This window comes from Thunnus albacares, chromosome 9, assembly GCF_914725855.1.
Source record: "Thunnus albacares chromosome 9, fThuAlb1.1, whole genome shotgun sequence".
NCBI classification, from domain to species: domain Eukaryota; kingdom Metazoa; phylum Chordata; class Actinopteri; order Scombriformes; family Scombridae; genus Thunnus; species Thunnus albacares.
In genome coordinates this window covers 31,237,773-31,261,745 of record NC_058114.1, presented here as the reverse complement: position 1 = coordinate 31,261,745, position 23,973 = coordinate 31,237,773, and the positions used below count along the sequence as shown (strand labels likewise).

Here is a 23,973-nt window from a genome sequence, read left to right as displayed (position 1 = left end):
AAGTGAAGATTGTGAGGGATTATTTTTGTATGAGTCTATAAATTGTTTTGTTTTGTTTTGTTTTTTTTAGAAAAATCCTGCATCGTATGCCTTTTAACCTAATGAGAGATTAAAATGAGCTGTTTTATGCGTCTTTATTTTTGTAGTTCTTACCTGGGTAATGTTTTAAAAAACTGGAATACATGAGAAATCATGCGAGCCCGCTCAGGCCCACCTTTTAATCGCAGTCCTTAACACATCTGACTGATGAGTGAAATATCAATTACAAACCTTCAGTGTGCTGCCAGGTGCATTCAAAGGCGAAATGTGGCAGCTTTGAAATAAAGTTATTACCCAGGCAGCCGCTTCAGCCGTTAAGAGTAAAAATTAATAATCAAGCCCGTCGCTACAGCAGAAGAAAAAGAAAAGAAGAAAAAGGAGAAAATTAGAGATGAAAGACAGCCACAGGTTAGGCCATGGCGAAAACCGTTTCATTTGGCATATCGTCTCATCTCCAACTTGAAAGCAGGCCTCTTTTGTTCCCAAACCAACCCTCCACCCCACTCACACGCCCACTCTTCATTTTCTTTCTGTCTTTCTTTTCTTTCTTTTCTTTCTCTCTTTCTTTTTCCCCACCACTCACCCTTTGCATAATTACAACACTCGTATTTTTATAATGGCCTTCCACCATTACAAGGATTTACAAATGCCCTACAGGGACAGAAAGTGGATGTTATGGACAGCAAAAAGCTCCACAGGGCTGTTCTTAAATAGCACATAGATATATTTTAATGATTAGTTGCCAGAGCTAGCGTCTTTTCCTTCATTTTTACCATTAAAATAAGAAGCCGAGAGAAACGACTCTGGAAAGATCCAGAAATTGACTAACAGGATGGGTTTTTTTCATCTTTATGTCATTGTGCCTTTAGTTTCTGAATCTGTACCTTCTTTCTCTGCATGCATCTCTTTCAGAGTGCACCTTATTTTAAAAGAAGTACTAAGGGCATTTTCTGCACTTGAGTAATCAATAAATAACTACCCTTTAACTCTACCACTCTTTTTATAACCTACGTAATTCCCGATGCAGTGGAGCAGTACCTCTGTTACAGAACACCATAACCTCTTGCTCAATTCAGGGAAAGCCTACGCACATTTATAATTAATACAGATCCATTTTTACCTCTCTGGAGTCTAATAATTGCTATTTTTGTAAGTGGGAAAGATTGTTGAAAGGCTAAAGGAAAGGATACAGGAACATTGTTACTCAAAGAAGAGAAAACTTTGACTTATTCTGATGTTTTGTTTTGGGGTTGTTTTTTTGTCATGCTAGCAGCAATGCTCTCAGGATTGCACCTACAATCACTTTGTTCCTGACTGACTCAACAACAATTGGATGGGTTGTCATGAAATTTTGTTCCGGTGGGCATGATTCCCAAAGGCTGCTTCCCTGACTTTTCCTCTAGTACCACCATGAGGTTAACAGTCTTGGTTTTGGGTGAAATGTCTCAACTATTGGATGGAAATTCGACTTCTAATGACACTGGTGATCCCTGTACTTCTTCAAGTGGTCCTCGTATGTCAAACAATTAATTTCAGCAGAATGTGGTTCATTCATGATCCCCAGACAATGAACCCTAATGAGTTTTATGATCCCACTACCTTTCATTTTGCACCACTATTGGGTTAATAGGTTGTGTTGAGAATGAAACTATTAAATGGATTGCAGTGAAATTTAGCACAGGGGTTCATGTTCCCCACAGAGTATATTTGAATAACTTTGGTCATACACTGACTTTTCATCTACTTCTATGATTGACTCAAAGTTAGAATTTGTCAAGTACTTTAGTTTCTGACCCAATACCTAAAAAATCAAAATTTTCTCCTAAATATTACAATAATATACTTCTAATTTTCAGCAGACAATATGTTTTAAAGAAATATAATGGCTCTCAAAATACATTTTTTCAAAGAACAATGCACCTGTTGTTGTGGTTGAGTGCAAAGGCATCAATAATTTTGTCACTGTCCAGGGCCCTTGTTCTCTAAGTGTTTATAGCCAACAGTATCAGGTTACTGGTTCTAGAGTCTCCACTGCTGTTCCTCAAGTAGTTTTTCAAACAACACAGTCAAGAAAGACTGCACTCACAACTTAATGATGTGACGGGAAGTGTCAGAGATATGCATATGAGTTTGTACAAGTCTATATATGCATCTTTGTATGGCTTCACGAGGGAAAGGAACTCCTAAGTGTTGGTGATAGTATGTCTTTTCTTTGCAGTAGTTGATAAGCCTGGTAGAGCTCTGCACACAAGTTTTCCTCACTGCTTCCATGATAACGGGCCATGGGCAGTATGCGGTGATTGTCTAGAAAAGATGTGTGTTTGGGGCTTAGGGCTGGCACACCTCTCAGTACATCATTTGTCTCTGTTGAAAAGCACCATTTCATCTCCATTAACAACCTGTCTATAAGAGGATAGAAACAGTACATTCTCAGGTCATCCATGCTGTCTAAGTGTACCCTTTCCAACTTGGCTTCCACAACAAAACCCTCCAGATTTCAAGCTGTTTGAGCCTGCCTTTTTTCACATAGTGAAGTCTTTGTTACAATTCCTGTGTTGTGCACAGGCCTTCTGCTTGCTTTCGGATTTCTTTCCATTTGTCCTCTGTGTGCTTTAACACATTGGGCCAGATCATCTGCCACTACAAGATCAATCAATCAATCAATCTTTATTTATATAGCGCCAAATCACAACAAAAGTCATCTCAGGGCACTTTTCACATAGAGCAGGTCAAGACCGTACTCTTAATTTACAGAGACCCAACAATTCCCCCATGAGCAGCACTTGGCGACAGCGGTAAGGAAAAACTCCCCTTTAACGGGTAGAAACCTCAAGCAGAACCCGGCTCTTGGTGGGCGGACATCTGCTTTGACTGGTTGGCCGCGAAGGCTCGGCCCGGAACCCAGATCAAATTTGGGGGACTGATACAACATGACATCATCTTGAATTGATGATGTCACGCAGGGTAGCCCGGATTGATGGGAGAGTTTTCTTGACTGTCCAGCGAGTGTCACGTAGCTTCTTGAGTCCACGTGCTATGCCGTTGGCTCAAGTAAGTTTTGCCTTTTCATGAGAAGTTCATGCACCACCGACCAAGAAAAAAACTTGTAGAACATTTGTAGTGTTCAAAAAATTCAGCTGCAGTGTTGACATTATGCTCACAGTCCACTAACACCAAGCTGAGCTTATTTGAATGGCAGTGTATATAAATTGCCCATGGCACCTCCTTCCTGAACTTTTCCTGCACTCCATTGTTATATCCTGACATTACCGATGCGCCGTCGTAGCACTGACCCACACTAAAAATTAAGTCTATATTACACTGACTGAGTCTATGCTTGATGCTGGCTAGTAGTGAGTCCATGTCTAACTATCTGCTGGAATGAAATGCAAAAGTTCCTCATGTACTTTCTCTGACACTGGTGCTGCAAATACTGCGCTATCACTGAAGTCTGTTCCTTTTTACTATCATCTTTACTTTCATCTACCCAAACAGCAAATTGCTCTGCATCCCTCACTTCATCACTTATTTATTTTCATATCACATCAGCCATTACAGTAAATATCTCATTTTGAATGTCATGGTGGATGTATTTGGCATTTTGGCTAACTTCTTGTCCACTGTTACATCAAACATTTCAATAACATGCAGAAGCTCGTGAAAATTACCCCTATTGGATGACTACTCCACCCTCACTCTGACCTCGCTGTGCAATCCCCTGGCGAGCTGTAAAGCGGGCGTTCGACCACAGCCTTCATGTACTTTCGGTTCTCCAACCAATGCGAAATGTCCCATGTCAAGCACGTTTGCTATTTTTGAGCTGCTTGTCTGTTTTTGGTTAAACTCACTCCATGTCTCCATAGCAAATTTCTGTCCCACACTTTTCATGATGACTCATGACTACTGTGTTGTGTCTACACCTTTGTGAGACCTATTAACATCACCTCAGGTTCACATCAGCACTATTAGGTGCACAATCACTCTTGTTTCTCATGGATGTCTCATGGATCTCAAAACATAAGCATAAAAGCTAACTCTACCTGCTACCTGTATCTTATTTTGGCGTTAGCTCTGAGCTCACCTCACTTCCTTTTCATTAGGCCCTATCTCCAACCCTGTCATACATTTTTCTCTCTCTTCCATCTTTCAGTCTGTATATAGGCCGCTATGAGTTGCTCTCACACACACTGATAGAAAAGCACATCTACCCACTTTGTCCATCTGCAGGATGTTCAGGTTCACTGACATACTCTCTCTCTCTCTCTCTCTCAGCCTTTATCTGTGCTATTTTCAGAGGGAGAACAGTAAGTGAAGTATTGTGAGAGGTGATACAAAAGCTTCCTTCTCAAGGGACATGAGAGAGGGAGAAGCAGAGGAGAGTTTGTAAAATATGCTGCTGACTATTCATCTCCCCCTCTTTCCTGCTTTCTGCTCTCTCTCTCTCTCTCTCTGACTCTTTCCAGGCTCCTGGAAAGGCTACTTCAGGTGCTTGGACAAAAAGAATTTTCTATGTACTAAATAATGCAGGTAGTCCACAATTCCTATAACTCTCTCTCTTTTTTTTTTTCCTCAGGCCATTTGAACGCCAGGTCCACTCCAACACATCAGCTGTGAGTAACCAATGTGACACATTGTCATAAAGACATTTCTCTTTTGCTCCTGTTTATTACAAGATTGAAATAACACAATAGAGATCCAACAGCTAGGCAGCTTCTGAATGTTTTTACATTTGCTGCTCCAAACATTTGACACCAGTTTGCAATGGAAATACTCTTTGTGTTTCCACTGTACATTCCTGGCTGTTTTCTCTTCCATCTGAGAAGTCGTCCTTGGAAACTGTTTGGAAAAGAGCAGGCACTTTCAAAAAAATACTTGGCAGGTGATTGGATGAACCATCTGTCTGTCACCGTCTATCACCGTCTTACCCAGCTGGATTTGCGAGATCACACAAGAATCCTCGTTCACACCGGTGCACACTTCAGTCACCGAGACACGAGGGGCTTGTGCCAACACACACACACACACACACAATCAAGTTATGCAGTATAATTTGAAGCAAATAACTTGAAGCCTGACAAGATGGATTATTGTTTGATCTTGTGATGTCATGATCTTGTGAATCCAGCTGCTTCACAAGCTAATGGCTGGTTTGGCGTACATAGAAAAAGGACTTGGTGCCTGCTGTTGCTGAATGGTTGATGCAAAAGCACCACTTGTAAAGAAAAAAAACACTCCAGCAATCAGTGCGTAGCATCAAAGAAGGAAACCATAGGTTAAGGAATAAAATCTGCAATGTTACACTAATTTAAAGATGTGCTTAAACGGCTCGCTACACAGGCAGTGCAAACAAACACATCTTGGAGTTTTTATGTCACATGCATGAATTTCTCTTGATCATTTAAATCCTGCAGCAACAACCATGTAATGAAGGTGTCTCAGTATCCTCACCAAGATTGACATATTTAATATGAAAAACAATTAGCAAACCATACTGTAATATAATGATAATATAATGATAATATAACTTCCAGCTTATTTCAGTCTTTATTGTCCTGCATGGGAAATGTAGCATGTAGCATGCAAAAACTGACACACACACATAAATCAGCAAAAGTAGAAGAAAGTTACATTTTAAAAAAGACAACAATTAGACAATAAGACGGGGAGTGTCACACTGGTAACTACAGAAGGTGGAAATTAAGTGCTAGAGTGCAAATTAAATGATTTTTGTTGAGGGATGTTTGAATACTGTATGTTGCAGTTGGCTCCGGGGAGTATGTATCCCCTAAAGGAAACAACTCAAACTCTTTATTTAAAGGGTGATGATTATTTGCCTTTTGTCAGACTCTTCTGTTATAAGTGTGTTGTGTTTTTTTTGTTGTTGACTTCATGGTGCTATGAAACCAAAGGTTAAAACCGACACATAAGTTAATGATGTTTTACAGAAATCACTGGCCATGTCTTGACCATCTTGTGACATTCAAGTAGCTCCAAATGACATTTAGTACAGCACCATGTCCAAACTGACTCCTGTTATAAAAGAATATACAGGAAGGGGAGACAGCATGCACCTCTGTAGAGAATTAGGAGACCGGTCTGTCAAAAAGTCAATCATATATTTCCATTTCATAATATTACAATGAAGTTTGCAAGTCAAGTTGACAGAAACTAGGGGTACCCCCATAGCTAAGGGGTTGAAATGCCGACCATAATTTGAAGTGTTTTACTGACTAAATAAAACATAACTGGATGTATAGACACTCAAATATGTTCATTGTGCTGGATTATACAACTCCTGTGAGTCTCAAGTTCCTGCTAATTGGATTTCATACTGCAGAGAAATTAATTGAAATCAAAGCCTGTCAGGAACGGTAAGAAAATAAATCCAAAAATCTCCAGCATGCATTTAAAAAACGTAAAGTATTCATGATTTGTAGTTAAGAAACTAAAACATGGACAGGAAGAATGATTACAGTGACCAATAACCCTTTCAGTTTAACTACAATGCAACTATAATGCTGGCATATAAATAGATAATGAATGACATAGTAAAACACAGTTGTAATTATATGAAATATATGAGAAGTTAGAATTGTTGTTGAATACTGTACATTAATAAACACTTACAATGTCCTTATATCTGCTGATAAATACATTTTAGTGTCTTATGATTTATTAAATGTTTATATCCTGCTTATAAAGGCTAAATAGAGGGACAGTAAAGTGCAACTGACATGCTAGCCAAACATTAGCTGGTAAACAGAGACAGAAGAAGGCTGTAGGAGAATAATATGGAGGAAATTTAGCATTGCCTGGTCCCCCCAGTATACCATAAAACAGAGTTTGTTATGATTTTTTTGTGATGCCAGAGTAAAAGAAAGAATAAAATGAAATAAAAGATCATACTGAATTTCCTGAACTTGCCGTCCCTCTTACGGATGGATCACTAGTGTGGCAGGGAGTCATGCACGTCTACAGTATCATCAGCAGGATCTGGACCTTTGACAGTGACATTTCTATAAGTGAGTAATAGCAGCTGTTAATACAGATTATTTCCAGACCTTTCTGCACTCCCACATCCACACGCAGCAATTCGGGAGTCTGAAACGTCAACACGGTTGTTCCCCAGTAGTGTCATAGATGGCTTTGTATTTGACTGTACCTTTGTCTGTGTCTGTGTGTGTGTGTGTTTATGTGTGTGTGTGTGTGTGTGTGTCAGAGTGCATCTGCTTGACTGCTCCATTTGATTGCTCACCGCAGTAGCACTCAGGGAAATGTTAATGGAGGGCAGTTAATGTCAGATACAGTTCACCACTATCTGTACTCGACCCACCGTCACCCTGATGGAGAGATTTACCAAGTTGGGTTAAGTAAGTCAAAGAATGTAAAGAAGAACACTCACTGCTGTATTGATGGACTCTGCTTAATTGCATTTCTGCGTGCTTATACGTATTTGTGTTTGTGTGTGTGTGTGTGTGTGTGTGTGTTCGCACGAGTCTCGCGTCTCTGTGACTGAAGTGTGCACCGGTGTGTAAAGCATTTACATCGCTGTGTGAAGAAGGTGTGAAGCAGACAGACAGTCAGGTACATCCTGTCCAATGGCCCGTCTACCACTTTGGCTACTCTTGCTCTGTCACGGTTATCAGACACACACACACACACACACACACACACACACAAGCTGCTCGCTCTGTTGCCTCCCTGACCTGAAATTGCTGTGTGCTGCAGCTCACATCCAGAGAAGCATTGGGCCATATATACACACACACACACACACACACACTCACATACACAATGATTTATAGCCTCCAATACAGTCAATAAGAGCCATGGCCAAGATGAAGGACTTCAGCAGTAGCAAGCAGGACACACACATACACAAACAAACACACATACACACAATTGACCATTAGCTAAGTGTACAGGAGCAAGAACATTGGCTCTCTTCATTACATTCCTGTTTAATGTTATTGTTGCTGCTGCTGCTTCATGTGAAATAAATAAGTTTACATGTAGTCTGTATATATCACACCTCTGCTTTACTTTGGTGCAAAGAAAAAAAAAGATCTAGTACAAACAAACCAAGAGCTGTAAATCTGAAGTATCATAGACTGACAGGTAACTTGATTGGATAGTTTTTTTAGTGATGTCATCCTGCATCTTCATGGACCCACGTGAGGAATTAAGTGAACTGACAGAAAGTCATGCAGCTCTTGAATGGATATTATGTGTTTGCAAGCTCTTTGTGACATAAGGGAAGCAAAACAAAGACATTTATTATGACTATTAATTATCAAGACAATTGGAGTTTGTATGTCATAGATGGTACCGATCATGTCGACATGCGACTGTGTGGTTTCACTCATTACATTCACGATCGGTGTAGTAGAGCCCATGTTCAACACAGCTCTGGTATAACACCTCATCACTTTCTGATATATCAGGAAAAATTCAGTTGACAATAAGCAGCAGACACAGACAACATCTCTAAACTTCTACCCTCTGATAAAAGACACCAGACCATAGTCAAAATAAAAGACAGCGAATCTTCAAAAATATAACTTAACAAAGCTAAACTTGTCCCGTGAGTATTTTGCTATGGAAATATCATTAAAACACTGTGGTAGGTTGACAGGCTTTAAACCTCTCCCCAGTGGCAAAACACAGCTTATACAATATTCAGAATGATAAAAAAAAATCAAACTGCTGCTTAATAAATTAAAATGGACTTCAGTTTATCTTGATATGAGAGGAACAGAAGACAAAAAGCACAACTACATCTGCATTCAAATAAATAAGTAGCAGAATACCCCAAAACCTCAACCACAAAGAACACAGTCTCCAAATCACAAAATGCGTAATAATGAAAAACACAATGAGTCTGTGTGCACCTGTTTGTGCTGAGTGTGGGGGTGTGAATAAAGTACACTTCAGTACAGTACTCATGAAGTGTTGTCCAGGCATGAAATGTCATAAAAATACTGTTTTCTAGAGAGTTGATGTGCATCAACACTGGAACTATCCATTCATGTAGAGATATTTGTTAAAACCTGTGGAAATAATGAAAAAAAAACCCAAATGGTTTATTCCAAATTGTGTAAAATGTTGATTTGGAAAAAAACAAACATGTCTTTGCACATGTATAGTACCACTGCCATGCCAAAACACAGCATTTCTGTGGAGCCACAACAACTGGTTGACTAAGCGATTAGTTGGTCGACAAAATTAATTGCCACTATTTTGATAGCTGATTAATGTTTCGAGTCATTTTGAAAAATTTTCTGGTTTGTTTAGTCCTCTATTGTAAACTGAATATGTTTGGGTTGTGGACTGTTGGTTGGGACAAAATAAAACATTTTAGGTTGCAACTTGTACTTATGGAAATGGTGATCAACATTTTTCACAATTTTCTTGACATTTTGTAGACCTGAAGACACATCCACTAATTTAGAAAATAATCAACTCAATCAAATAATCTGATAATGAAAATAATCATTAGTTCCATCCCTTCAGAAAAACCTTACTTTTTCTAAAAATGATATATGGCACATAAGACATGTAATGACTATGCCATAACCCCTTTATGTATATAGCCTGTAGTTATAGAGAATGATAAAAGAGAAAAGTGTAGGTTAAGAAGTGTAGAAAGACTCTTATCACCTTTCTTGTCAGTTTCTTCCCTCTTCTATTCCTACAATATTTCTCCCTCTCCTCCCTCCTCCTCTCACTAACTTTTGTTTGCCTAATAAACACAGCAGTATCTCTTAGCTTGAGAATAAAATCAACTCTTTTTTAGAGCGACACAAGCTGTGCTTTCACATAAAATAACAGTCAATTAGACTTAAGATGCTGAGCTCCTTCCAGGGCCATAAAACAAGGATAACAATGAGCAAACTGAAAACAAAAAGCAAAGACACTTTCACTCCTTGTTCCAGGATTAAAAAAAATACTTTTTATAGTATTTTTGACTTGTTTGTCCAAATGGCTTCTGACTGGGTTGTTGATGGAGCTTTTAAAAGAAGGTGTTGTATTTCACTGCTAAACAAGCAGGTGTAGTTCAAAGTTAAAGCTAGATTGGTAATGGCCTCCAGACCTGGTCACTGATTTATTTTTGTTTTTTTTTTTTTTGGGGGGGGGGGGGGGGGGGGGGTGTTTTTTTTTTTTACAGAATTGCGACCAAGACATGTACTGAGCAAGGATTTGTTTTAAAAAATAAACTTATCAGTGCTTTCTGTTGGAACAGTTGATGATGACATTGTTTCTAAAATGACTTCAGTCATATCCTTGGACTTTCTGTAGTGTATTGCTTGTTTTATATTGGATGGCATATACACCAATTCCAATATATCTGCAATAAGTTATTATCAACCAATATACCAGCCGGGCTGATTTATAGGTTGAGCTCTAGTTGCAAATAGTTTGCTTTAGAGAGTACCAGGTAGGGTTAGGTATCAGACCTTAATACTAGAGGTGGGCAATATGAAAACGTATACTATGAGATGATAGAAATTTGTCAACTGTAAGAAATTTTACATGGTTTATACCTTGGCAGCTATCTCTAAAATATTTCTAGTTTTATTTGACCATTTTGGGTTATGTTGCAGATCACTGAACAGGACTGTTAAATGTCAACATTGGATTTTTATACAATTTTTGCATCACAGTGATAAAGTACCTTCATTTGCTGAATCAGTCAAAAACACATTGATTATCCAGAAAATGTAGGCTTGGTGAGTGTATCTTTATACTGCAATTTACAATAAAGTTACATACACTGATAGAGGCTTTTATCTTTATCATCCACTCATACTTGACTGAAATGTTAAGCACTGTAGTTATACTGTACACACATCACATGTAAGTGCAAGACTACTGGGAATCCGCTTTGCACACTAACTCCAAACCACAAATGTATTTAATTGACAAGGTTTCAACCCAAGTTGACGAGAAAAGTGTCTTTAGAATGAAATATGAAAAACTGGCATCGCATTTAGTGTATATTTTTAACCATATTTATAGTTCCCATTTCAAACAATCTAGTGACAAGCCAAAAAGATCTAGAACCACTTGAGGTCCTGGGAGTGACTGTAATGAGAGATCACAGGCTACTAGTATTAATAGTAATAGTTTATTACATGCTAATAGTAGAGATAGTAGTAGAAGTAGTGGTGGTGGTAGTTGTGTTATGGTTGGGCTCCACATGTGACAGGGTGCCTGCCCTCGCCTTGAGGTAACGCTGTTAGTGCTGTAATGTGATTTGACACACACTGGATTCTCATGTGACACAGTAAGACACACTCAGCAGAGACGTACTGGTCTAATATATGTGTGTGTGTGTGTGTGTGTGTTGAGTCACTAGTGAGTCTAAAGAGGACTTTGTCAGAGTGTACTGCTGAGTGGATCAGGTTCTCCTTCGCTTAAGCCGGACGGTGATGACTTGTCCTGAGCATTCTGACCTGCAGCTTATCCCCCTCATCATACTGGCTTAACCGAAGAGGCTCGCTGGGAAGATGAGGCCTGCTTGTGGTCGGGTATCACAGGCAGACTGACAGATCAACATACTGTAAGACTACAGCCTCTCATTCTGCAGGTCAGCTCTGCTCATTGCTGTTTAGCTAACGCTTGTGGCTACATGTGTTATTTATTAAGTGACTTCAGTTATGTAGACTGCAGGAGAGAATACCTGAAGTCAAATACAACATACATTTTACAAAATATGACAATACAGAAATGTCTGATATGATTCCATGGTAGCAATCATGATCTACCTATAAATGTAGATATGTCACTTTTAATGTGTAGTATTTCACTTTCAGATTCATAACTGAAAGGCAATTTAGACTTGCATACAACATGATAGCTTTCAGTTTACAGCAGTTCAGAACATCTTCTAAGAGGAAAGTTATGGATGACACATTAATTGCTACAGTCAAAATGTTTTTTCTCCTTGATAGCTGTTCAACACTGACATCTCTTAATTACATTGAGAAATGCAGATGGGTGACAAATGGAAGTGAAAAGTAAAATTAAGTGTTGTTAAGTGTAGAAAACAAACTTCAGTGTCAGCTCCTCAGGTGAATGATAGCATGAGTCCACATTTTCAGAGGCACAAACTAACCACTGCCTGAGTTGGTTGAGTGGCAAATCTGAATGTCATTAAGAATCTGTGATCCAAACATCTCAGTGATTGTTATTGTTCATCATGCCAGCAGCATGGCTCCAGGGATAGCAATGCCGTTCTAGCAGTCAGGCCACCACTTTGGTCCAGACTGAAGTATCTCGATAACTAATGGATGGATTGTTATGAAATTTTATAAAGAAATATATGGTTCCTAGTGGATAAATCCTACCGATTTTGGTGAATTGTTAACTTTTTCTTTAGTGCCACCATGAGGTTGACTCTGTGGTTCAGAGGTAAATTGAGATGATTTCTGCCTGTAAAGGAGCTCTGTTTCAGAAAAATGTTAACAGGACAAAATTTACTGTGTACATGTATACTTAGTATAGGTTGAAATATAGACATTTTAATGAACATGTTGTGGATAATTACTGTAAATCTGCTCATCTAGTGGTTGGTATATTTCTCCTTAGTGTATCTTAGTAGAGTGTGAACTCATCTAATGTAGAAAAGATGAAAAGCACAGACCATGACCAAACCCAGATAGTCTATGGAAAGTGAAAACTGCACTAAGGTAGAGCACAGACTTATTTTGTTGTATCAAAGAGAGAGAGAGAGATAGAGAGAGACTGATTTGGTGTATCTCAGATAGTGTGCTGGTCGCTGACTTAGCATTTTCCCGCAGCTAGGTTATCTGTGCGTGGTAATGAATGGAGTCCAATGGAGTTAAGTTAAGATGAATGGAAACGAGTTCTGGTTTCAGCTCACTGGCCTTATCATCTCTGGAGTATGAAGGCAGCTATTAAACAATGCCTGCAACATACGGTGTACAGGAAGGAACCACTGTTGATTCAACATGAAGCTGGCTTTTTCTTGAATAAAGTGTCACAGAATTCCACTTATTCACACCTATGTTTTCTGTTATTGTTAATAAAAGGCCAGAGGTCAGATTGATTCCATTTAGGTACAGTTGCTTTTCCTTGGTGTCCCTTATGTTCGGGTTTGAATTTTATATCTTGAATTTTTGACCTGAACTTTTATATTTGAATTGAGTTTATTGAAATAGAGCAGCTTGAATATAACTTTTGAATATTAGACACATTCATTTTCTATCTGAATTTGAGAACCCTAAAATAAATATACACTGAAAATAAAGTTTTGAGATTGCAAAACTTGAAAGTGACTATTGAGAATTAAAGTGCAACCCAGACAATATAAATTCAGAAAGATGGTTTTCAAAGTCAAATATGTCAGTGCAATCAATTCATTGGTTTTTTTTCTTTGAATTCCTCTCACTGCATTTCTCGGGCCATACTCTGATTCGAATATGGCTGAACATCTGAATCAGCCAAGCACTGTAAAATGTATCCTCGTCCATAACATCCTCTGCACTCATATTTTGGGATGCCATTTTCACTGTTGGAAATGTAGCTAGTTTGCAATGCAAGAAAGTTTCGTGGCATGTCTAGCAGCATCTAGACATGTCACATGATGGCACTGGTGCCAGAAGAACAGATTTTGCAGCGGCTTCCCAGAGACACAGAGAACATCGGCAACAACTACAGGCGCTTTTCACACTATATTCCTAATTCAGATAGCTAGAGATAGGGTTGAAAATCAGCGAAATGGTCCTTTAAATTTATTCAGAAACTGATTCAAGAGTTTGAAATTTTATGTTTCCAAAACAGCTAAATCCAAAGCAAGGACCAATGGTAACCCCATCAGAGTAAAATATTTTTATATCTATATAAAAATATAAATATAAATATATATTTTTATAATATTTTTGATCTATTGTACTGCCCACTTTAAATTACATGTTTGTTTTTTTTAAACAATTACCTACTGAACCTTGGCAGACACAGTGACAGAGACTAATTCAGCCCCTACTGCCCATCCCATTCCATTAAACCTGCCACTTCACAGTCATCAGAGTGACAGAATGTCAACTTGCTACATATTTAAAAATGATTTCCATTTTCCCAGAGATTAATTTTTCATGGCTAGAATTTATTCATATTCATATTCAAGGTTATGCACAAATTATTTCACTTCACCATCTAAACAGCATTTATACAGCACAAGTACATGTCTGTCGCAACGGTCTTTTTCAACCAGGAATATCTTTTTAATATCACAAGGAAGTACCATCAAAATGCTTTTTGCAAAGGTTTGATTCCTCATTTAATGTTTTGTGACTAGATTTCAATGCCAATTCAGCCACTCTTCTTTGTGCAGTTCCACTCCATTTTAAGCTGATGCGACAGGTGTATTTTTGCATAAAAATCATGCTTAGTGCTGCATCCTGAAATTATTTTCAGAGAGAGCAAGCTTTCATCCGTCAAGAGCAACAGTGAGTGCAATCAATTAGCATTCTGAAACAATCAGCAAAGCATACTCACAGCACTGTGCTGGAACAGTAGTTTCTGATAATTGCTAGACTGTCCTCCCACTGATATGATGAATAACCATGGTGTTTCTGGAGAAGAAAGTCTCTAATATTTTCCTAAAATGGGGTCAGCACCACTTCAAATGAAACTGAAGAGTACATTTATGAGACATAGGAGACAGAGAGAGAGAGAGAGAGAGATACAGGGGGCAGGTGGAGAGGGATGGAGGAGCAACAGTGAAATATAGAGCGAGGGAGGGAGGATGTTCAGTGTGTGGCTCATTAACTCAGTAGATGTAATCAGTGGGAGGGAGTGAGACATTTTGCCATCGACTAATGAGCAGCATGGGTAGTGTGGTGGTGAAGCCATGCTGTATGTGTACTGACTGAACTCTGCTGTCAGCTCTGGGGCTCTGATGTAGCAGTAGTGTGTGTACACTTGACTATATATACATCTTGATATAGATTCTCAGGGGTTAAATCAGAAATTGTGATGTGTGGGAGTTCTGAGGTACTGTAGCAACTGCAGTAAAAACAGCAGCAAAAAAAAATCTTGGTAATTCAAGTGTCATAGCAGCACAAGGACAAAAATATTTGTAGATAAGTAACTTTTAAAAGAAAGGAAAAAAAATACAAAACTGTGTTATGAACATCTACTACATGCACATTCATGAAAAAAACAAAAAAGGTAAGCAAGTAAACTTCATTTCTTTAGCACTTTACAGAACCAGAGTTACAGGGTGTTTCACAAAATAAAATACCATAAACACAAATACATGAAAAGAAGGATTTCAAGGAGTGGTAGAGAAACAAAAGAAAACATAAATAGAACAACATAAAACCATTTGATTAGACATTATGGAGCTAAAGCAGTAAAAGCATGACCCCCCCCCCCCTAACTTTACTGTGTATTGAGACAAACAAGTGAAGTGAAGAGACAAGAAAGTTGTCATAAAAGATCTAATACAAAATTTGTGTTTGAAGGAATGTAGTCGGAGGATGGCTAAAGTGTCTTGCATCTACAAACAGTAGTATTATCTTACAATACAATACTTGTATCAGTGCAATCAAAGTGTGTCTTTACATGTGACATCTATGTTTTCACATGATGTCTTACATGTATATATTTGTGATAGATCAGATAATCACATCTGCCTTCAAATGTGAATTTATGACATGTAAAATGTTGTTTCACATGCAACAAACTGTATGTGACTATATGTTATCATATGTGATATTACATGTGAAATTGTTTTTGCATGTGATGTCTTACATTTTACATTGGTAATATCTGAAAACCACATGTGCTTGCATCTGAATCAACAGTGTCACATACAGTGTGAAATGCTGTTTCACATGTAATAAACCGCTTTGACTAGAGGTGAGATTCCCAAGTGTGAAAGACTGTTTGATATGTGGCATTAAATTTGAGATGTGATTTCACATGCACTGCCTTACATTTCACATAAGAAATACTTCAAACCCCACCTGCCTGTAATATGAATTAATTATGTATACAATATCCAAAAATCACAGTCACTGAGAATTTATGATGATGATAATGATGATGATATCTTACATCATACATGTAAAAGAATCAGAAAATCACACCTGGCTAATATGAAAGGTGAATTGTTCACCTTGGTATTTCTTTAGTAATATACGGAAAACTTACTGTACTTGTAAATAACAAAGTGGTGGAATACAACATTTTCTTAAGGCACAAAAATGTTTACAAAATACAAAAGTAGAAGACAGCTTGTCACATGAATCCACTTCAAGTTTATGAAACTGTATAAACATGAAGCAAAATACAGCAGGGAAAAAATCACTTTCTCTGGAAAAATATTTAAATAATAAAAAGTCTGTATATCTGTAGTCTTGGCTGTAAAACACAATAGCACTAGGTAAGAAATTTACCATGAAAAATACTGTGTACTGAAATATTCAGTATTTGCCAAATACATACATTTGAGCATATGCACTGTAAAGATGATAAAAACAAAATAACGTATGCAGTGCATTTGTGTAAGTACAGCGTGCATCTCCACCACATAAAGCAGCCATATGGGACACATTATGGGCCCACCTTGTGGTGTCGTCAAACTGACAGGACACAGTGATTTAGCCCTGCTGGAAGTGGATGGATCCATGGCTACCTTCAAAGTCATCTGTCTCCTAGCTCCACGAGAGACTAAAAGCCCCCAGGGACACAGTACAGCATGCTGGACATTCAAGTACCTCTCAATTACTGCTTTTAATTTCCCTTCCACTGCGGGTCCATTAGCTCTGACATTTTTCTGCAATGGGAACTACGTAGCAGCTTTTCAAGTCATCGTCACAGTCTTCTCATCTGCTGCAGAGGTTTTGGTTAAACTCTTTCTGTTTGCATACCATGGACAGGACCATTTGTAAGAGTGTGAAACTGAGTTTTAGGAGACTTTAACCTGCAGTCATGCTGTGTGGCAAATGAATTTGGCTTCTAAGAAGCTAATGTGGCTTCAAACTAAATCATTTAATACAAAGGAGTTCAGATCCTATGATTAAAGAAGTCATTCCCTTTTATGCAATATCTTTGTCATCTACAGTATTTATTTAATGTGATTCACATGAGCACATGTCCCTATAGACTGTGCTGCCCATGCAGCTGGTTCAGATGTAGCTGAAATAAATAGTTCATCTCAGCTTTGATATAATTCCAGATATTATAATATCAGATATGTGCTATTTCCCCAAAACTTAGTCATTTTATAAAGTCTTAATCTTTCATAATGTTGCATTAAAATCTAATTCCGTTGGAGTAATTTACCCACAGCTTGTGGAATTTTGCTTGGCATGGTTAACCAGGACGGCTGGTCCTTATATAAAAAGAAACAGTGACTATTGGTTGAAGTTAAGCGTGAAACTAGGCTTAGCCTTGGAAATCAGAGTTAATATAAGGTCCACTTTCTAGCTCCATCAGCAGATGGAGTTTGCTCAGTTGTCATAGAGAATTCATGGCAAGTGAGTAAACTCCATCCTCTGATGAAGGCCACAAGATGCAGTTTTTGTATTAGAAAACTATCTGCCAGTGATCAAAATTGAAATAATACATACTTAAGCTTGCGTTAAGCAGTGCAGGGGGTGACTGACTGACTGACTGTTTTCCCCTTGGAGCTGTATGAGCTCACTGCTGAGATTGTTCAGTACTGCCAACCTGTATACTCCAAAACTTGAAAGTTCAATATATCTAGAGGCCCAAACCTGGTATACCGAGGCGACACAACACTCAAGCTTCCCGACACTACTCACTGTCTCAGATTATGGAAAACAACAAAATATGTATTTTTTATAATTATGAGGACGTCACACAGATACACACACATAACGATATCACCAAATGCCTATGGGTCCCATACAGTCACTGTGTTAAGTGCATCAAATTTTCCTACATTTAAAACAAATATAAAATGAATACATTTTTTGCATGCAGACCCCCTAGTGGGTTAACGTTGCTGTGCGCCAACACACTGATGTTACTGTAAAATGCTTCAAGCAAGGAAATCTTGCTGCAGTCTTCTGAAACCTTTTTATTTCCTCTTTAAATTATGTTTTTCACTTCCACATGTGGTCAGGGCAATTTTTCTGACATTAAAAAATACATTAACATTTTAGGTATTTAGCTTCTCTTCTCTGAAGTATACAGCACAAAGTGTACTACAGTAGAACAAGGTCATGGCGTAGTAAAATAGGGTAGAACAAAATATTCCTATGATCCTAGATAATGGATGGGAAGGTGCTCGGTGAAGAAATACAAGGTGGGGAGAGAAAAAGAAACAGAAAGGTAAAATATAATTTTTCATCATTATTTTGTAGCATTTCTGAAATAGGCGGTCATGAATCTGAAAATAAGGTTAGTTTCAGAAAAGAAATTGACTTAAGCTGCTCATGAGATCAATGGAATTATGAAAAATGAGAGAAATAAGATTCCTTCCCAGCGGCTCTCTGGGTTGCTGGGGTTTAGCTGTATGTCTCTGTACGCACTCGGACACAACGCTTACAAATGTCTAAACACATGTTCTCATACACACGAAACAATCACATTAGGTTTAGTCAGGCAGTTAGAGGCTGCTATGTTTTCGCTGCTTCCTGTTAGGGAGCGTGTATATCAGAAAGGCCTGTTTCTCCCTGGGCTCTCTCTTTCCTTTTGAAACGCCACCGGGCTGATTTGGCAGCAGAGTGACCGAACATATATATTCTACCCGTCGTCCAACCTCCTGCTGTCCTCCTCTGTTTGCCCCTCGCTCTTGGTGCTGGTGATATTTCTCTCCTCTATTCCATCTGGGGCTATCTCCTTTTTTGCAGTTCTCTGCTCCTCTTCTCTAATGCATGCACTAGTGCTAGCTGTCTGACCCTTACTTTTAAATGCTGAGACATTTAAGTTTTGCCGTCCCCTTAAGCATTTGCTCACATTTGGCTAGCCTCAGCAATCTGTTTTGAGGTTTCTGGGCCCCATTTTCAAGGTACTGAGTTCATCTTCATGGTGCTTGTCAATTGCTGGAAATTGCTGGAAGACAGGTAGAATTTTGTAAAATGTTTATAGGATTTTCAATGAATGTGGGATGTTGTAAGTTAGGACTGCACAGGTCCTACTGAGGCCCCCTTGTGGTGAGGCCATATGGCTGCAGCCTATGTAGGCTGTCAGTCTATGGCTATGTTCACATTATATGCTGCAGTGGCCCAAATCCTTTTTTTTTTTTTTTTTCACTGAAATATGAACAAACCAAATCAGATTTTTTCATATTAGATCTGGGCCACTTGGATATGTGGTCTTAGATCCGATTCATGTTTGATCTCTGGCCATGTGAACGCTGTCAGATCAGAAGTCATGTGTTGTTGTTTTTTTAACATCTCAGTTCTCTGCACATATTGCCTGTTGTCATCATTCAGTGTCGGCACCTCACAGCCAGATAAAAATAAACATGGAGGATAGCAATGAGGGTCAGTAGAAAGACAAGGAAGTTTCACATTTGGTGGACATTTATGGAGAAGCATCAATTCAAGCCAAACTGGAAGGAAATTATTGTAACCGAGAGTTAGCACAGCCATGTCATCCATGTTTATGATTTGACTGTCACACCAGTGGCTTTACTGTTGTTATTCTTGTACGCATGTGGCTCACATTTCAGTAAAATCTGCACGTGTGGCAATTTAGGAAGAAAGAAATGAGCTTGCAGGAGACACGACTCCATCCGTGGAGAGGTAAGATCAGTGACCAGATTCCCCGTCGCTGAAGTGAGAAGGATGCAAGACGCTGCCTTATATACTGTATGAGACACACGTAATCGGTAGGCACATCCTGATTGGCCAGCTATGTACATGCATATATCAGTGGGCAATTGCGTGTGTGTGATTGGAGGAGAGTATTACCCATAGAGTCCAGTAGAGGCAGAACCTGTGTAAGACAGAGCTACACCAAAGCCTTTAACAGGAACTTAAATGGGAGAAATCTCAGCAAAAGCAACAATGGAAGGATCCTTTATTTGTTATTTCCTCACTTCTTTATTTAAGTTTTTTTTCTTTGTTACCATATACATTATGTAACATACATATAGACTGCTTTTAAGAAATGGTGAAAACTCTTCACAAGGAGGTCTGTGTATTAGATAGATATATATTGATATCTCAAATCCTGGACAAATCAAGCCAAAATAAAACTCATGGCAAGATAAGAAAATGGGAAATTAAATCCCTTTGTGATTTCAGTAGTTTGTGGTTTAGTCTGATTGAAGTACATAATTAATTCTGATATGGGGTGATTATTAGAATTTGTTAAATGTTATTACTTGCAATGCCATTAGTAACCTTAGTACATATTAGAAAATACCTTAGTTGGCAAACTATTACCCGCAGTATTTATCAATCTGATATCTAATTTATCTTAATAAATTAAGTGATATATAGCTTATGGCTTAGATTCTACACTTCTTTGATCTGAGGTGATTCTTCATTAAATATTTAATATTATGTAGGCTGGGAACAGATAAGCAGAGTTACCAATTTACTGTTAATTGTTTATGTTAAATGCTCCAAGGCTGCAAATTACAAGAAAACAATCCTATTAGGCTCAGACCAAATGAAAAACAATTTGTTTGGATTCTCACCTTTAAAATGCTGATAATGGCTCTGGAATGATTAATGCTTGCAATTTAGATGCTGTGCTGAACAGAATGGCTTGCTGCTCTACAGAGAGTGAGAACTGAGGGAGTGAAAGGGGGAAAAAAATAAAATAAAATGAAATGGTTCTAAATTGGAAATTTCCAATGAGAGGAGAAAACTGTGCGTCCAAGAGCTGAAAGCAATTAACAGAATCAGAGGACAGTCTCTGTGGTTTCTTGAACTCTGATTAAATGTTCTGATTGCCAGAGAAATCACTCTCTAAGCGAGAGATCCATAGCTGGCTGTACTGGAAAGTGGCCTATTGGTAAATCCATTATCCTAGGACAGAGGTGTTTTAGACAAACCCTGTTAAGGACATTGTTAAAGATAAAAGGGTAGTTATTTCACTGATGCTACGAGCTGCTAATAGGCTACCAGGCTTTGCTCATTGGATCCATGGCAGATCCAGGCTGGTGGGTTGCATGCTTTTTTGTCTTTGCCAGCAGTGTCCCTCGACAGGCGTGATGCTAAAGTTAGACATCTAAGATAGCAATGCATCTATCCGTCCAATTGTCCATCTTTCTGTGTTTCAGGCAATCACAGTTGCAGTAGCTGGGATCCCTTGGGTCTTCCACTCGAATGCATCCTTGAGCTAACAATGGATAAAGGCTGATGAAATTTTCATGACCCAGCAAATGTAGGAAATGGACAGTGGTGTGGTTTGAATGACCGAGGATAGCCCTGATGGAGAAAGGAAGTGAAAAAAGGAGTAGAAGACTTGAAATACTTGCCTGAAGAGAGACACTCGTAGAGCAGGAAGGCCCAATTAAACATGATTTATTTTCTTTTTCACAGAAAGAAAGCTTTGAACCTTCCCTACAATCCCATTTGATTTGACTGCATCTACTGGCTACTGTGTAGTCCAGTATACCCACCACAGGATTATGATGCAATGCTCGCTTTCATATCTGTTAAAATATGTGTATGTTCAGTGAGAGCAGAAGGAAAGGCCATTACCACACTCAAACCCACATTTCTGGGACTTCTCTTGGCACATGCATTAGCTTGTTTAGTCAAAAAGAAAGAAGTTTCTGTTTGTTGTTCATTCACTCTTTTAAGTGTTAGGAATAGAGGAGGCTTGAGTGTATCTCAAGAGGCACTGGGTATAAGGCAGGGAGACACCTGGTCTTCATTACAGATCTAACACACACTTAAACTTCAAATGTTCAAATGAGCTAACTTGCAACAGGAGAGACCCACCAAGGAGAAAGAAACAGCACAAAGCCATTTTAAAGGAAATCCCAGATATCATCAGTCTTGTCCAAAAACATTCTTCTTTGTTTTCGTATTAACCCAAAAACAATTAAAGGACTCTGTCTAAAAGCTAAGCTAGCTAGAAATGGCTTTTCCTTTCAATAGTGAGTTCTCAGAATGCAAAGAAGCCACTTTTCAGAGCCAAAATACACAACAAATACACAATAAAAAAACAACAAAAGCAGTTAGCAACATTTTAAGCAACTTGGACAACTTGGTATTTTCATGTGTATTTGCGGCTCGTTTCTGTATGTCTCAATGTGTGGTCAAACTGGTGGATGTATTTCTCAATTTGCCTGTGTTTTATGCAAGCGTGTATGTAATGTATGTTAACTGTTTTTCCAAATGTGACATATTTTTTGTCAAAGCGATGGAGATTAATTCATAATTGATAGATTTTTATCTCAAGTTGCATTGAGCAGAGCTTTCTCGGCCACTACAGCACAGACATTTTAAAGATTGCAGAATTTGTCAAAGGCTTCAACAGCTATTAACTTCTGATCCATTTCACATTTGCTAGGCAGAACTACAGTGCCGTTTTCTCCTCCTAAAGGCCAGCCCTTCAAACACCACTGAGCTCTATAGGAAATGATTGGTCCTTCAGAATGGTCTTCCAGTGACTTATGGATTGTGTTGCCTGCAGCGTGAATGCCCAGCAAGTTGAGTGATTTCCATTCCATTTCCCTGTCCAAACAGAAAAGGTTTGGGGCCATGGCTTATCAAATGAGCCTCCACTCTACCACTTTTGTTTGTGGGATTTTTTAAAGAATATAATTAATCCAATAATTTCAATTCAGCACCGATATGAAATATACATTCATCTCACTTCCATCTAAAGGCCTGTCCTTGCTTTTCCCTATCCAACGCTGACATTTCCGTTCAGTTGGTTGAGTGGGCTGGAGGTTGACCTTTTTGGCAGACTACCACTGCTGATGGAATGGCTTTGCCTGTCATGGCTCCCATTAACCCATAGTCCATGGCTTCACAGGGCCATGGCTCTGTTATGTCAAGATAAAGTAAAAGATCATTCAAAGCCTTGCACAGGCCTTGCTCTACTTTTAATCAAACAAGCATGCACAGTTCAGACAGTGAGCACGTACATGCATGCAGGAGATTGGAGGAAAGGGAAAGAAGAATGAAGGGAGGTTACTGCAGAAGATATGAATGAGGGCGGTTAAGGGAGAAGAGTGAAAGCATCTTGGTCGCTATGTTAATATGCTCAGCGGAGCGTTTATGAAACGAAGAGATGGAGGTATAAGTCAGTGACATTTTCATTAATTTGTTGTCAGGTAGATCCTCTCCCCGCCGCTGAGCTTGACATATAAGGCTGTTTTCTCCCACATTTCAGATGAATTGCTCAACACAGAACAGGGGGGTTTGACTAGATGAAGAAATAGAGTTGGGGTGTGTGTAGAACTGGCGTGAAATAGATATGGATTACTCTAACACTTGCTAAAACCTTGCATTAGCATGTAATCTCATTATTGTAAAGAAATTGAAATGGCTGCTCACTTTGAGTGTAATTTTTATGTGAACTGAAAATAATCTGGCTTTCGCAAAGAAAGAAAAAAGGAGTAGATATGGTATGAAATTGAAAGCCACACTGTGTTTTAATGTAAAGTCATTTCCCTCCCCTGACGTCTACATCAAACTGATCAACTTCATTCAAGTGAGAGATTTCTGTGCTCCAAGGAAATTTTCAGCAATTTAGGAGGTTTGTCTCAGCTGCATTTGGAAGACTGGCCTAGCCTGAAGTAAAACATATAACCTTGACTTTCTGTCTATAAATGGTACTGAACCAGCCTGATAATCAGACTGAATTACCATTTCCTTTCACTTCATATATGCCCCATTCAGAGGCAACTCATTGACACGGGTCGGGGGATTATCTATATGGGTTAAGTTCCTAAAAATCTAGACCACCTCTTGTAGATTTACTGAGAAAGCAAGATCAGTTACACTTACAAAAAGTTAG

At 38.6% G+C, this 23,973-nt stretch overlaps 1 protein-coding gene across 6 annotated transcripts in view; it reads left to right on the top strand.

Moving 5' to 3' along the window:
- LOC122989583 (inactive N-acetylated-alpha-linked acidic dipeptidase-like protein 2) overlaps window positions 1-23,973 on the top strand; it is a 583,517-nt gene that overhangs the window by 109,117 nt on the left and 450,427 nt on the right. For all 6 annotated transcript variants that reach the window (XM_044362562.1, XM_044362561.1, XM_044362560.1 and 3 more), the window contains one exon: window positions 4,613-4,649. The gene's annotated coding sequence lies outside the window, so the exon portion shown is untranslated. The remainder of the gene's footprint in view (window positions 1-4,612; window positions 4,650-23,973) is intronic.